The sequence below is a fragment of the Lepidochelys kempii genome, chromosome 8, assembly GCF_965140265.1.
Source record: "Lepidochelys kempii isolate rLepKem1 chromosome 8, rLepKem1.hap2, whole genome shotgun sequence".
Classification (NCBI taxonomy): domain Eukaryota; kingdom Metazoa; phylum Chordata; order Testudines; family Cheloniidae; genus Lepidochelys; species Lepidochelys kempii.
In genome coordinates this window covers 32,000,053-32,017,249 of record NC_133263.1, presented here as the reverse complement: position 1 = coordinate 32,017,249, position 17,197 = coordinate 32,000,053, and the positions used below count along the sequence as shown (strand labels likewise).

The following is a 17,197-nucleotide window of genomic DNA, read 5'->3' as shown; positions in this document are numbered from 1 at the left end:
TCGGGGGGGCTGGCTGCACACTTTGAGGGTAACAAACCAGAGGGGAATGGTTCCAGTGTCTAGTACTTGTGTAGATGAATTCTGGGAGATTTGGGACTGCAAGAACTGTTGGTGTCCCCCTGAAAGGAGGAACTAGACTGGTGAGAGCCCAGGTGAGACTTTATGCGTCTGAGCTGGTTGCTGGTGTCAGGGATCTGAGCCATAGCTGCACAGCATGAAGGCTCCAGGTTACAGAGCAGGCAACGACAGAATCCCTTAGCAATCTGTTTGATCCCTGAAAATGGCACAGTCATAATACCGAACTCTTAGACAGAACTTTTCATCAGTAGATCTCAAAGTGCTTTACAAAGAACCTGTCATATCAGTGTCTTAATGTCATGTTGTTTTATGTGTTACAGTTGGGAACACAATCCTCTGAAGTTTTTAAAACATTGCATATTATGCTGGTGATGAGAACAGCTGATTGGACTGCTGTCAACTGCCGATTAACCTCTGTTCTCCTACTGTACTACTTGACTTGGCAGGCAATTCTATCACAATCTTTATTAACGGCAAGGATGTGGCATCTCAGACAGACTGCAGTGTAAAATTTAAATTTTCTACATTAGCGATAAAAATGTAATGTGACCACACTAGAAGTTGTATCATGGAGTTTCTACGTACATGTCCTCTGGAGACTTGAGTCACAGCAAGCTGATGCAGACAAAAAAACCTACAAGTAGATGTAGTTCCCACCCAGCTCCAAATGAAGTACAGTGTACACACACACTGTAGGCAATCCAGGACCCCTTTTCTTGGGTTTTGGCTTAATTGGTAATTGATGCAACTAATACCAAATTTAAACTTCAACCTTATACCTTTCTCCCCATGTGTGGCTATTACTAGTGTTTCCCAGCAGGACCTCTCAATGCCAGATTATAATTCCTGTTGCCCTACGCTCTATATTTATATATCCTGGTTGGTCCTACTACTGAATCCCTATTCACTACTCTGAAGCCTTATGGATAGTCAAAGCAGGTGATGTCAGGATGACTTAGCAGAGAATCCCAGCATCCTTATGGAGTAGTTAGTGTGTCAGCCTGCTACAGGAGGAGATTTGGTGTGTTACAGGGACACATGAATTATGTTGCTACCAAATCTATGCTCCATGAATTTGTTTTCAAATTATGAATAGCAAATACCCCAACCATTATTCAGACTATGCTGCCAGGACCTGCTTTTACTAAAATACTGGCAAAAAGTGAACACAAAGCAGGTAAAGACCAAAAGTGAGTTGATTTAGACAAGTTTGTGAATACCATCTTGTAGTATTAACTCAGGTCTTATTGTATGTGCTTAACTTGTTTGTGCCTTAAATAGAAAAGCAATAACAAGGATCATTTCACTCACACAGTGTTGGCTTTATAAAAAGCCTTTTGTGTGGGAAATAACATTATACTTCTCAACACTCCTTTATGAAATGTTGTCAGACCATGTCCTCCTAGTGTTGCTATCTGAAGAAGCTCGTGATATTACTTGTCACAAAGTGAAATTTCCAGGGAAATTGGAAAAAATCAAATTGCCTTTATCACCTGCAATCAAAATTGCATTGAGAGATGTTCAGACAGTTAATCAGATGAAACCCTTACAAAATGACTTTTATTATTGGAAACATGTTACCGGCATAGGTCTATTACTGCAGAAGACAGCAGTATTCTCCACTCATGGGTGGGAGGAGTCTGACAGGCTTGTGAGTGTCAGAGTGTGTGTGTGTGTGTGTGTATATTTCCCCCCATCATTTGAGGATGCATTGCCTCTATGGGACTGGCAAGAATGCCTTTATAGCACTGGGAAAGTTAAATTGCCAGTGCTAGTAGTAGTGGCTTGTTGTGTGGGCTCTGTAGGAAAGAGGTAACTAGGAAGAGGCAAATAATAGTCACTGCAGAACTGTAAGTAGCCCCACAGCCTTTGAAGTAGCCCATCCACAATCCAGCTTGTTGGGATAGAAACAACAAGTCAGGGAAACAGTTACCACATCTGGAAAGTTGCGGGCTTTCAGACACAGCCTCTTCTGAGCCTGAAAGTACAGTTCCCACTGATCTTAACAAAGTGTTCTGCTCCAACTGGGAGCAAGAACTTATCCCATAGGATCCAGCACAACCGCAATGTAAAACACCTTCCAGCTGGCAAATGCGCAGCAAGGGCATTAGTTGAGTGATCTCTAGAGTCACAAGCTCATTTAGGGAAAGACATGAATAGTAAGTGGCTTATTTTTCACAATCAACTTGGTGACCTTTGTATTAATTTCACATTTATACAGCAATTTAAGAAAACATGACCTTTGGGACATTACTGTCTTTCAGAGCAGCAGCTGCATCAATACAGAGCTCTAACAAGGGCTCAGCATCTTCCAGATCGATGCAGGTTCTGAATATATCACCTCTCTTAGTATTGATGTGACTAGTATTGGCTTGTCAAACAATAAGACTCAGGGATCAGCATAGCTCTCATTTTAAAATTTCCTGCTCTGACAAGGTTATTTAGCAATTTACTGAAGTCTTTGTATCAGCAAGTTTGATGGGGTTTTCCAATCTCTAAAAAAGCAATACCTACTTGCAGAGCAGAAGTTGGGTGAAATTGGATCCCTGGAGAAACTTGCTGCTGTTACAAACTGAATATGCTTTGAATGCTCCAAATGCTAAGTATTTGCCAGTATATTGAAAAATGCAATCAATCAATAACAGCAAAGAACTATGCTGAGTGGTAAATTTCATTTTGAATGGGAGGCTCTGGCTTACCAGAATTGGAGAATAAAGTCCTTTGCTTATGAGCTGGTACATTGGACAGCAGCAGTGCAAGCTTTGCACAGTTTTGAGCCTATGCCTCCACTAATGACTGGCGAGACCTCCACAAGGAATAGAAGTAATTCAGTTTTCATGGTCATTCAACCCTTAACCTCTGCCAGGATGTTGATACAAGGGAGACTATGACACATTGACAGAGTTGTTGCCTAAAATGAGACACTTGCTAGCTCTGGATTGCAGACTGTGCTGTAGCGAACCCCCTTTATTGCCAATAATAGCTGCCCAGAAGTGACAGGCAGCCTTTTAAAATGTTTAAATACACCTGGAAAAGTTATTTTACTCCATGCTCACTGCAATTGGCTTCCCTTAGGAAATGAATTAGGTCTAGATGGAAGGCGGACTGCAAAGCCTCTGTTGCAACACTACAGAAAGGGGCTAGGCTAACTTCTATAGACTAGGAAGGTTGCCTGCTCCACCCTTTTCACTGGGACTGACAAGAGAAGTAACTATAGAGGCCCATCTGTGTTTCTTCAGGGTTTGCCCATAACAAGGGGAAAATGGTAACAGAGGGGCTGGAAGACAGATGGAAATACGATCAATTTAGATGAAGGAAGGAAAGGGAAATCCAGACAGATGCTAATTTTGTCATGCCATGGGACTTTTAAATACTAGTTGTATGTTTTAAGTTACTTCACTACTGTGTGTTCTCCCATAAACTAATTTTCACTTGTTTTCCTTTTAACCTGGCACATCATTATTGCAAGAGTGCCAGTTGGGATGGTGACTTAGGATGTGGACTGCTTTCCAGGAAACGAGCCAATCACTGATGAGGGGAGATATGATTACTCACTATAAACACATCAGAGAGATAAACACCAGGGAGGAAGAGGAGTTATTTAAGTTAAGGGCCAGTGCTGGCACAAGAACAAATGGATATAAAACTGGCCATCGATATATTTAGGCTTGAAATTAGAGGAAGATTTCTATTAATTAGGAGTGAAGTTCTGGAACAGCCTTCCAAGGGGCATGGTGGGGACAAAAAGACCTAACTTGTTTAAGGCTGAGCTTGAGAAGTTTATGGAGGGGATGGTATAATGAGATTGCCTACAGTGGTATGTGGCTCCTCTGTGCCTGCTATTAATAAATATCTCCAGCAGCCAGAGATGGGACACTAGAGGGGAAGGCCTCTGAGTTCATACAGAGTTTTCTTTCCCAGGCCTCTGTCTACATGCTCAGCATCTAACTGATAAATGTATTTGGGACTGGGAAGGATTTTTCCCTCAGGTCATATTTGGAAGAGGACCTAGGGGTTTCCACTTTCCTTTACACACAGGAGAACATGCATAAAGCCATATTGTCTACAGCTTGAGGCACTGGTAGTTTGAATTGGAATAAATGGTGGATTCTCTGTAACTTGAACTCTTTAAAAATCATGATTTGAGAAGTTCAGTAACTTAGCCAGAGGTTATAAGTCTATTACAGGAGTGGGTAACGTTCTGTGGCCTACAACAGGCAAGATGTCAGATTAGATGATCATGACAGTCCCTTTTAACCTTAGGGTCTGAGTTACTGAACAGTTATCACATGGTGAAGATGGTCAGGCACCATCCTACTACCCACTTATTACTGCCTCTTCAGCTCATTCTAGCATCTTTATAAGACTATTCTGTTCCAGTGCAAATCAGTGCCGATTTAAAATGAATGGCTGTCCTATCATATACCTCTACCCTAGCCAATAACTAATCAATGGGTGAAGGGAAGAAAACAAAACTAGCTTAAGAAGTCATACCATGAGCATGTTAAAAATCTTGTGTGGCTTTTGTGCTGTGGTATAAAGCAGCTGTGTGTTGAGAGATGCCATGCCAGGGTAGATGATAGAGCCTAGATGTCCAAGGTGACTCATAGACATTAAGGTCAGAAGGGACCATTATGATCATCTAGTCTGATCTCCTGCACAATGCAGACCACCGAATCTCACCCACCCACTCCTGCAATAAACCTCTCACCTATGTCTGAGCTATTGAAGTCAAGCTTTTTAAATATGCCACAATAGGTCATGTAGTGTATTAAGGGGTTGATCCTGGTGGGGCAGACTGGCAAAGTCATCACTTGGCCTCTGAATACAGGAGACACCATCATGTATCTCATCATGATTATCCACTGAGCTCACCTGGGTGGTCTCATACTTCTATTTTATAGCTTCTTCTTATCTGAGCACTGGTTGGCTCAGTTCTCAAGTTACGATATTTAAAGACTCTACCCACCAAGGAAACTTACTCTCCAGCTTATTGAATAAAACACTGATCTGACCATTGACTACCAGCCCTTGCTTCTGGATGCTTCTGGCCCTTTAAATGAATGACCTTGCTCTGTCTCCTTACATGGGTACATAGAGATACCAACAGAAATCCATTAGTTTCTCAACTGGCTCCCCTCTGTTGCTAAACAAATAAGATACTGCAGTGCAAAAGGCATGCAGGTTATATGAGCAGAAGTCTTGGAGTGTTGTTAGTTCTTTTGTTTTCCAGAGGCAGGGAGGAGGAGGGGGATAGAATGGGGAGTTACGTAAAAAGGGAGAAGACATTATCACCTGGTAATTTAAATCAATTTTCCTTGGTAGCAGCACCACCAGCTGTGTTTTGTGCGGGGCCTGACCCAGTAGGCAGCTTCTGAGCATGGCTACCAGATCAGGTACTGCAGGTGAAATAGGCAGGGGAACACCTAGTTTGAGGATTGCATTGGAACTTAGGAGTGAGCTGGGCACCTAGACTGAGGCAGCTGTGTACATGCTCACTGGTAGAATTTTAGAGGCCTAGGAGACTTTACAAGCAGAACTGTAGGTGCCTAGTGAGGTTAAGCACTTCAGAGCTAGGCAGCAACTGAGCGGGGGTTTTAAGGATCCAAATTGTAGATTTAGTTGCCTAAAGTGGCAGTTAGGTACCTAAATCTCTTGGTGGATCTAGCCCCAAACAGTGTCTCAAATGTCTAAGGCATTATTAATAGTGACAAAGTAGCTTTTTTGAAGTTCCCCCAACCTACCTAGTAAACATGAAATGAATCAAGAGCACACAATGGCTGTATAAAGCCTGATACTTCAAAAAGTAGTACTGCTCACTGTACAAAGACCCGATGGGGTCAGTGCTGGGTATTACCATTATCACAGGTATCGTTTATCAGCACACACCACTATTTTTTAAATTTTGTAGAAAATATTGTTTTTAAACTCTAAATAAACTAGTACAGGAGCACAGAGATACCTGAATTCGAGTAACAGGCATCTTTCTTAAAAAAGAGGTGTCTTGGATTTTCAAAGGGGCCTAAGCTCCAATCTCACTGTAACTGATGTTATGCCCAAGAGTTTATAAACAGCTGTCTAGATATGAGAGGGAATGTCTTAGAAGCCCAGTGGTAAGTCATGACTATTCAATGAGTTCTAAACTGGTGTGCAGACCTGGTGGCTGCCCAAATAGAAGTCTGGAGCATTAGGTGAACAGTAGTAGGTGGCTCAGATAGGAAGAACATGTCCTGTTGTGTTGAGAGAAAGGAATTCTTTGGCCTGAGCGAGGGAGGGTTGCATAGTTGGGGGGAGGGCTTAGGACCGGACTCCATTCAAATGCAGACAGAGGTTAGCATCCAAAAGTAGGATATACTTATCGGAACAAAACCAAGCTCTGAAGCTTTGCTCTAAAGTTGCACAACACAACTTTGCCCCTAAAGCCACTATTGCTCTGAAAAGAGTGTCAAGCATTTGGTAAAGATTAATTCTGTCTGTTAGAGGGTACACCTCAAAATGAAAAGGGTTTATCCTCTGCACAACAGTTGAAAGGAAACACCTGCCTGACTGGTATAGATTAGAGTCTGTTGTCATCTGGACTTGCCAAAGATGAAGGTTACATTTAAGCAGCATCTTGTACAAGTTGTTTCTTAAACTTGTACAACACAGAAGATAAAGGAAATGCAGGTAGATGCTGCACAGACAAGCAGAATTCTTATCATAGTATCTGTCTCAACTGTGCACATTTCTCTGAAGGCACTGCAATGTTTGCAAACAATTTAAAAGGAAATGGTTTGAAAGATGTTGCTTCCTACTAGGCCAGGAAAATGGGGAAACCTATTTTTTGTTGCATTGATCATTTAACTGGGACCCAGGAATAGCCACTGGGAGACTGTTACCTGTCGAAAGTTTGCATACTTAACTCACTGCTCTGTAAGTGTGAATAATCTGCCAGATGGGGATATGTCACAATATGCAAGCTGACCATGTGGGAAGGACACATTCTTCTATTAGAACCCATTAAAAAACCTCTAATCCCAACCAATCACTAACATTCTCAAAGAAAAATTGGAGATAGTTGGTACCAAAAGGGAGTGGGAGATGCATTTCAGAAAAGTGGTTCAGGTTCCACAGGCCTTGTAAAGAGCTCAAATAGACTTCAACTCTGAACAAAAAATAGAGTAAAAGTTACTTAAACCACTGACATACCATGCAAACAGCTAGCATTCAGATGGAGAAATGAAGCACTGAAATTAGGGGGGGTGAAAGGGGGGGAAGGTAAATTCATAAAATCAGCCTTAATTCTGCAGCTGTAGGCATGAGCATTATATTATCTTTAAGTCTGCCAGTCAATATGACATATGAATTGGAATGTCTCCATCTCTGTTAGTGCTTCATAGGGCTTCAAAGAAAGTCATATACCTACCCTACATGACCATGGCCCTTCCACGTGGACCAACAGGTAGCAGGTCTCTGAATATTTTCAGTTTTGAAAACACACTTCTAGTGATATACACCAGTTCACCCTCAACAGTTCATTCTTTCTTATTACAAAATTTGATTAGAAGCAACATGTTGGGTAAAGGCTTTAATGGCTACACTTCACTGAAACTTTTAGAAGTTACAACCTACTCCGTTACCTTAATCTCAGAAAAAAGTCAATGCACAAGGTAAAGGAACAGACAGTGTAGATGCTTCCTTAAATGAAGTACAAAATAGTCACTAGTTTTGTATATAAAGTAGTTTTGGAAGATAAAAATGTTCTATTCTAGAACCATCTATGTCAGGTTTGTACTACCTTTTTAACGTGTAACAGGTAGGGAAAATTGCCTGTTTTCCCACAGAGTTCCTGAATAGGAAGTCGCAATTTTTGCTGGTTGACATTTGTGCTGTAATGCTAATACAAATACCAAGGTGTTTGGCAGTCTTTTTTGAAGTCTGCTGAAGACTCAGGCGTTTTGCTACAGGGAAAAGGCAATTTTAAGGGGGTAAAAAGGTGTTTCTCTGGTTTTGAACTTGCACAGACATCCTTTCTCACAGCTCCATCTTGAAAGCTGATTACTGAACAATAGTCTCCCAACCTCTAAAATATTTAAACTCTATGCTTTTATTAAATGGATGAAATCACCTTCTATATTATCTGAATTACTTCAGGCATATCTGATGCATATATAAATAAAGGGCTCTTCTAGTGCCTGGTTGTGCCACATCCTTGTTTGTCTATTAGTTATTTCAAACTAAGCTTCCAACCTCCTGTCCTGCCAAAGGTATTTGATTAAACCAGTGATCAGATACAAAGCTATGCAAGTGTTAGCCCTTCACTAGAGAAGCCAGTATGTGTACATGCAGGGGGCAATCAATTGGCTGGCACCCAAGGGCATTTTGTGTACTCACTTTTGCATATTTGGAATTAGCCAGTGGTGTGATCCAAGTGTCAGAGTCCAGATTTGGGTGTCCATAACTTCATTACAATTATGAATGGCCTGATTCTATCAATTTAATAGTTACTTCTGATTTACACCAGTTTAAGCACAGCAGTGACAGAAACAAGCTTCATATAAATAAAATCAGAGTATACTCCAAAGTTGTATTTGAGGGTACTGACATTGTGGTAACACTGCACATGTGCTGCTTCATGACAAACACTAATGCAGGATGCTTATGCTTAAACATCAGTGACTCAACAGTACAATTGAGGAGCTTTATTGAGAGGAGATTATGTCTCAGGCTGCAGTGATGAGAGACTGGCTGAAAAAGGGATTTTGAGGAATAACTCAACTTCTACTGCCAGGTTCCATGCTACCCAGAGATGCTGTTAACCAGCCTTTAGACAGGGTATAACTTGATACTGCTAACCTTTATTGGAAAATCCAAATAAGTCAAACATTAATTTCTAAGATCATATTACTAGGGTAAAGAGCTCAACTAGTCTTTGATCTTGTCTAAATTAGGGAAATTTCACAGAATTCCCATCAGTAAGACAGGGTCAGATCCACTGGTGTTAGCAATGAGAGGAGCTCTAATGTAGACATGCCAGCATCACAAGCTGAGCCAACAGCAGAATTAGGAACAGCTCCAACAAGTCTTAATTCCCAGACTCCGACACTCATCACTAGGCTACTTCTCGTAAGTGAAAGTGGGTGAATAATTAAATAATGCAATTGATTCTGACAACTCTTCTGAGAGTGGATCACAATCACATTTAAATGTTCAAAGTTATTTGCTGAATTTCTACAGTTCTTTTGGCCTCAGTTATTTGAGAAGTTCATTGCAAGCTTCTGAAAGTGAAAATTGGACCTCATTGGATGGAATAACTAGATCACAGGGTTTGGTTCTGTACCCTCACTTACGGGCATAATTCTTAAAGCCCGGCTTCCAACTTTCTGTATGATTCCTTTAAAACAATGTGTCAGCAGTCTTATCTGTAGAACCCTTGTGGAAATTGAACTGAAGAGGCATGAATATATTCAAAATGTTCAGCTACTAGGATTGTTGCTCTAAAAATATCTTAATCTCTTCATGAGTGATCTTCCTCCCCATTTGTTACCCAAGGAGTTGCATTATTAAAACTTGTAATAACATGGATGACTCAGGCAGCAACATCACATATGATATTATGTGACTTGAGTGTCATAAAGAACATGAAATGTATGACTGGATAAAATTCTCACCTTTATCCAGAGCCCACTGGTTCCTGTATTTCTAGTGCTGGATAGGTGGCATGCCTTTATGGAAAACTAATCTATATTCTAATAGGAATGACACCAATAAACTTGTATATAAATAGGATTTTAAAGAAATGACTACAAGCCTACAGAGTTTAATGGAAAGCCACTTCTATGCATACACTTTAAACCATCCTATGTAATTAAATAAAGAATTACATCCTGCTGCTGGAATAATACAGATCAGTATAAAAATCCCATAGAATGTAATAAGGAGAAATAACCTTTATATAGGGCTTTTAAAGGTTAAGGTTTTAATACCTAAGCTCAGATGCTCTCACTCACCAGCTTCAATTTTTGCATAGTAGTTTGCCGCAACAATCAATCAGACTAGAATAATGAGGCTGTTAGAGGCAGTGTGTGATTTTTTTATTTCATTTTAATTATAATTTAAAATTTTAATGTTAGGAGTTTGACAAATTTTAATGGCGGGAGTTTAATCTGTGAGTAAAAAAGAATCATTGCTTTAACCGCAATTAAGGTCAGACAAAGAAGACCATTCAATACTAAAGAAGAGCAATGAATTTGTCCTGGAGCAGCCAGAAAAATTTAACCCTTTTGCCAGGTGTTGTCAGTGGCAAAAAAGGACCAGGTTCAAATGGTTAGGAGTTCCTTCTGAAAACTTAATGCCATCTCAAGGTATCCCTCTTCCGCCAAAACTTGGGTAAACAACATAAGACCCAGGTGCCCTTGGCAGGAATTACTTTCCCTCACAAGCACTCCATGATATGAAATAAAGAGCATATTTTTGGAGAAGTGGGACACAAAACTTGGGAAAGCCATTAATTAAATATATATTAAGGCCTGGTCTATACCAGAAAATTAGGTTGGTTTAACTACATTAGTCAGGGGCGTGAAAAATCTACACCTCCGAACAGCAGTGTTAAGCCAACGTAAGTCCCTCTGCAGACAGTGATAGGTCAATGGAAGAATTGCATCCCGGGGAGGTGGATTACCTACGCTGACAGGAGAGCCCCTCCCACTGGCGTAGGAAGTGTCTATGCTGAAGCTGTACAGCGGTGCAATTGAACCAAGAGTAAACAAGCCCAAAGACTTCCACCTCCCCATGGTGTCTTGGCCATAGTCCAGCTCAGACCTTCCCATTGCAAGTGCACAATAAGGCAATGTATCCCCACAGTAGTCACTTCCCTCCTTTGCTGCGTCCCAACTCACTCTTGTTCGGGGTTGGAGGAGTCCAGAGATTGGGCAGGTGCATCTCCAACACCTAATGATTGGTTGCTGCCTAGTCTGCTCCTGGGGGTCTACCACTTATCCCAGCATTATGATTGCTGGGTAGGAGTTTTTCAGCTATGCTGTTGCCCATGGCAGCTTCAGCCAAAGCTGCCTGACTGCCCCTCCACACCATTCACGACCGCGGGTAGCACAGCCACCTCGGTCATCTACCACATTGGAGCTGCCATTCCAAGCTGCCATTCACAAACCAACGTCTTATTTGCAAAAGCCACCTCTGCATAAAGTCTTCGGGGGAGTGGGAGGGAATCAGAGGCCTAGGACCCCAAACAGAGTTCTTGACACCACAGAGGCACTCCCACCAAAAAGTAGGAGTCCCTTTCCTCCTCTTTAATGGAGATCTGGTCTGCTAGGAATTCCCCATTCATAGGGCTCTAACCTGCTCAAAGTGCAAAGTTAGGAGGCAGCTGATCATTCACAGCTTTCCTTAGAAGACCAGCCACCCTGTGATAAGGGGCCTTGTAGCATGACCAGGCTTGAGCAGGAGAGTACAGCAGGCAGCCAACTTATCTGACACCCTCCTCTAGATTTCCCTTTCCACAACAAGTCTGCTCTTCTCCCTGTCAAATGTTGCACCCCTGAGTAATGTGTAATTTACAAGACCTCTTATTTTGACTGAGCTTCAGTGAGCCAACCCTGAGTGACCTTGGGAGCTCACATCTCTCGGGGGAGTGTTTTACCATCTTGGGACCTCACATCTGCACAAGAAAGTCTTCCTGGGACCGGAAGGGGCAGATGATGAAGCTTTCAGTACAGCAGAATTGTCAGCATGATCCAGCATCAGGGGAGATTACTGGGGATGCCTCAGGAAGGTGCAGGTCAAAACCATTCCTTGACTGGATCAAAGGTGACAGTCCTGGGGGAACAGCTTGTGTATTGAGGAGTGCATGAAGCCAGGCAGAGTATGCCACCACAGAAGCCACCTATAGAGGGGAAGGGGCCCCTCCATGCAACTGACCTGCACACTCTCCAATGTCACAAATTAGTAGTTGGGAGGCAAGTCATATGAAAGGAGAAGACTACTATTCCTTTGGCACAATGGCCTCTTTCCAGGTGATAGATCTTTCTTCTGATGTGAATTCTCAATGCAGAATGATTAATAATCTAGTCACAGAAGTGGTGTGGCATTATTCCCTCGTTAATGATCAAAGTGCCCTACTCAGCAAGTGAACTGCCACAATTACTGGAACAATGGATAAATCTTACTATGTGTACTCAACTGATTTTGATAACTGGCTTTAAGAATGGGCACTCTCAATGACAAACTCTGAATATAAATAGGAATGCATATTAAGTTGCTAAATTCAAGCTGTAGTAACTGATTTTCTACAATTGTGCCTATGCCATTGGTACTATCTGAATAGCCTTTATAATCATGGAACCCCTGGTTTCTACTACAATGGCCAGCAAGACACTAAGTAGTAACAACTTAAACTGGTGAATGATGTGGATATTTGTCTGCTAGGAATTAGAATGAGACCTCCAACTCCATTCACAAAAGCCACAGAAGCCATCAATACATTTGTTCTAAGCCACAAGTGTCAACCCAACAGAGTATTCTCTTCATTAACCTATTATAGTGATGCTGCCTGTGTCTCCATAGCCAATGCAAAATTGAGCCACTGTTTTAGCCACAATTAAATCCATTTGTCATCTATGAAAGTACACCAACAAACCTAGACCACTTACTCCGAGGGTAGGAAGCTAATTTACTGAGGGTGCGAGGGAATCTATATTGCAATCAGAAAGGTAGAAGATGCAGTCAACTGACTGTGTCCCATTCTAAATTCATACTCTTAGAACTTTATAATAGTCTAGCCAATTGTTGGCTAGAGAGCGCTAAAGTTTAGGTGCATTTAGTTGTTGACAATCTCAGATATAAGGTAGCTTAAATTATTCTATTGCTGCCCGTTCTTCCAAAACTCAGTGTCCATTCTGACACAAGTGTCACCCCTCTGCTGTGTGGTAACAGACTTCAGGACTTTCCAAGTTGGCAACGTGGAGTCTGCCTAATTCCAAATGCAACTTCATTTACTTACACCCATTTAACCCTCCCACCACATAATTTCAAAAGAACTTGGCAAACTGTCACACCAATTTCCAGTGGACCAACTTAGAATGCATCACACATCTAGAAAATAGCTCAGACTGAGTGAAGACATCATTGGCAAGTATTTCTTAAGCGGAAGGCATGGAAACTGTTTCACTGTGTTAGTGATTCTGACTGACATTTGCATTGTTTGTAATGAGACAAATTGGTTTGCTGCTGCCTGGCAAGAGTGTTTCTGTAACTGAGACTGAAATATAAAAGAGTCAATTTTGGGAATATTATCTTGATGAGAGAACTAAACACTACTAACCTAAAAGCCACTTGTAGCATTTGAACTGTACGACAACACCTTAAATGTTGCTTAACAGAGTTATACTTACACTTACATATGCAGGATCTACCCCTTGCGTAGCCATTCACGTAGTGTGAGGAAATGTAAACACACTACATTATAATGCTAGTGCTTCACAGCCACTCTGCACTGGTGTAAATGGCAAGGGAATGGAGAGGAACACTGTTGTGTTGTGACATCTATTCTCGGTCTATTTACTGCTTTTCATTAACTCATGGCCTGATCATATACTGGGGCCATGGTGTAATACAAACAATAAATACAACAATCCACAGAAATATTGGCTCACTGGCATCAATCTCATGCTTCCCCGGTGCCCAAAATGATTTTCCCCTTGAGAAAGTGGCCATTGTGGCTATCAGATCTCCCTCTCTCCCCCCCGTACTCTGCCTTCTGGACTCATAGTTACCCTTACTCTCCATCATTCCTAAGGCTAGCTATGCTCTGATTCCAAGTGCCATACTTTAAATACAAGGGAAGAAATTTCATACACATATGACTCTGTTCAATGGAGTTTTCCCTCCAACTATTTCTATAAACCAGCTTAGGTCATGTGTTACTTTGAATGAAAGGTACATAGAGAGATCTACCACCTCCCTAGGTAACCCATTCCAGTGCTTCACCACCCTCCTAGTGAAACAGTGTTTCCCAATATCCAATCTAGACCTCCCCCATTGCAACTTGAGACCACTGTTTCTTGTTCTGTCATCTGCCACCACTGAGAACACCCTAGCTCCATCCTCTTTGGAACCCTGCTCTTGCCAGATTAGACTATATTAGGTGCTGTACAAACAAGTCTGTCACTGACTTCAGTTTACAGTCCAATCTAGCAACAGTTCTCACGTGACCTTTGGCCCCGGGTGGGAGGCAGCTGATCATTCACAGGTGGGACTGGGCCCAGCTCTTCTTAGAGGGCCAGCCACCCTGCCCAGGAAGAAGTCAGTGTTTGCTGGGAAGAACGGGAAGGTGGAGTTCAGAACACAGTGCTATAGCCCCAGAGAAGGGTAAGGTCACGGCCCCAGTGTCCCCTACAGAGTTGCACCAGGCTGTCCCCAGTATTCCTGAAGCATAAGGCTTTATACCATGATTCAGACAATACATCTCCTTCCACTCCACATTCAGGCCTGCCTCAGGCAACACTAGCACATCTCACCTTTGGACTAGCCCCAGTGCTGTTCCATCTGTGGTAGGAAGAGTGCTTGTATGGAGCTTCTGGAGAAGGCCTTTTTATCGTGTCCTCTAACAGAGTTAGTTGGCATGATGTTGAAAACACGTCTGGGTTTACACCAGGGATTTCACTGGTTCTTGCATTTTACTGTTTCTGACCCTATTTTTGCACTTGTGTTATTTTAGAATCATCACCAGTAAGATAGAAAGTCATCCATTCTGAATATGAAGATACGGACTCCATTACTGAGGAAAACAATGAAGGGGAGGGAGGCAGGAATTGAATTTGAGCCATTCAAATGTTAATACAGATTTACTGATGTTGGAGTACTATATGCTTGGGTAAAGAAATAGAAATTCCAATGAAACTATTTGCTACAAACAGAAATTAATTACAATTGTACTCCCTCAGTTATACTATTGGAAGTTCAGTTTTTCTCTACTGCTTATTAGCCTAAACTCCAGAAGCAAAGTTGCCCCTAGAACTAGTATTCAACAGGTTTTGTAACAAGTGTGCTTCATGTTTTTATTATCTTTTTCATTTAGGCTGGGAGTTTCTCAAGCAACAAGAGAATTAGGCTCCCAGTTTCTACTGAGTTTCCAAGGGAATTGGATGTTTCTTTGTTCCTTAGTGTCTCCTCTTTACTATAACTTGCATGAGAAACTTATAAACAAAATTCATAAGATATAAATGGACTAAGTTCTCAAAACACAATGTTTAGTTTATGTTCAGACTCTTGTGTACAAAATCATACGTATGCATGTTAGAGGTTTGCAGAAGGTCAGAGACTATAAAATGCTCAGTCTTAGCACTTTCATATTCAATTACAAGTTTACCTTCCAGCCCTTTTGCGCTTAAACTGGGACAACTGTTATTTGTCAAATTACTACTTCCTGAAGATTTGGGGTATGCAAAATGGAGTCACCCAACGTTAAAACTATTGCATAAAAATTTGCAAGTGCCTAACTGTGTCTGAAATTGTGTTCATGAAAAAGGACAAGCTTGTGATTGGCATATGCAAGTGATCTTTGTGCTATACAAAGACCTATAAGTAATTTAAGCACATGTTAATTACATGAGGTCCCAATGGAAAATCTGAAGAACCGTCCCAGATTGAGGTGTAATTAGAAGAGGTTTTGCAACAAATTGATAAACTAAATAGTAATAAGTCACCAGGACCAGATGAAATTCACCCAAGAGTTCTGAAGGAACTCAAATGTGAAATTGCAGAACTACTAACTGTAGTTTGTAACCTATCATTTAAATCAGCTTCTGTAGCAAATGACTGGAGGATAGCTAATGTGACGTCAATTTTAAAAAGCGTTCCAAAGGTTATCCCAGCAATTGCTGGCCAGTAAGCCTGATTTCAATACTGGGCAAACTGGTTGAAACTATAGTAAAGAACAAAATTGTCTGACATATAGATGAACATAATTTGTTGGGAGAAAGTCAACATGGTTTTTGTAAAGAGAAATCATGCCTCACCAATCTACTAGAATTCTTTGAGAGGGTCAACAAGCATGTGGACAAGGGGGAATCGAGTGGATATAGTACACTTAGATTTTCAGAAAGCCTTTGACAAGGTGCCTCATCAAAGGCTCTTAAGCAAAGTAAGTGGTCATGTGATAAGAGGGAAGGTCCTCTCATGGATCGGTAACTGGTTAAAAGATAGGAAAAGTGAAGGAATAAATGGTCTGTTTTCAGAATGGAGGGGGTAAATAGTTGTGTCCCCCAGGGGTCTGTACTGGGACCAGTCCTATTCAACATACCATGAATGATCTGGAAAAAGGGGTAAACAATGAGGTGGCAAAATTTGCAGATGATACAAAACTACTCAGGATAGTTAAGTCCCAAGTATACTGCAATGAGCTACAAAAGGATCTCTCAAAACTGGGTGACTAGGCAACAAAATGGCAGATGAAAGTCAATGCTGATAAAATGCAAAGTAATACACATTAGAAAACATAATCCCAAATGTACATATAAAATGATGGGGGTCTAAATTAGCTGTTACCATTCAAGAAAGAGAACTTGGAGTCATTGTGGATAATTCTCTGAAAACATCCACTCAATGTGCAGCAGCAGTCAAAAAAGTGACCAGAATGTTGGGAATCATTAAGAAAGGAATAGATAACAAGACAGAAAATAGCATGTTGCCTCTATATAAATCCATGGTATGCCCACATCTTGAATATTGCATGCAGATGTGGTCGCCCCATCTCAAAAAAGATATATTGGAATTGGAAAAGGTTCAGAAAAGGGCAACAAAAATGATTAGGGGTATGGAACAGATTCCGTATGAGGAGAGATTAAAAATACTGGGACTTTTCAGCTTGGAAAAGAGACGACTAAGGGGGGATATGATAGAGGTCTATAAAATCATGATGGGTGTAGAGAGAGTAAATAAGGAAGTGTTATTTACTCCTTCTCATAACACAAGAATTAGGGATCACCAAAAGAAATTAATAGGCAGCAGGTTTAAAACAAACAAAAAGAAGTATTTTTTTCCACACAACGCACAGTCAGTCTGTGGAACTCCTTGCCAGAAGATGTTGTGAAGGCCAAGACTATAACAGGGTTAAAAAAAGAACTAG

General features: G+C 41.2%; 1 protein-coding gene across 4 annotated transcripts in view; it reads right to left on the bottom strand.

Annotated features, from left to right (window-relative positions):
* Positions 1-17,197, bottom strand: part of KCNIP1 (potassium voltage-gated channel interacting protein 1) — a 547,511-nt gene that overhangs the window by 331,148 nt on the left and 199,166 nt on the right. Inside the window, exon 1 of one of the 4 annotated variants that reach the window (XM_073355985.1) lies at positions 14,589-14,664. The exons of the other annotated variants lie outside the window; for them this stretch is intronic. The gene's annotated coding sequence lies outside the window, so the exon portion shown is untranslated. Of the gene's footprint in view, positions 1-14,588; positions 14,665-17,197 lie in introns of those variants that run through there. 4 annotated transcript variants of the gene reach the window in all.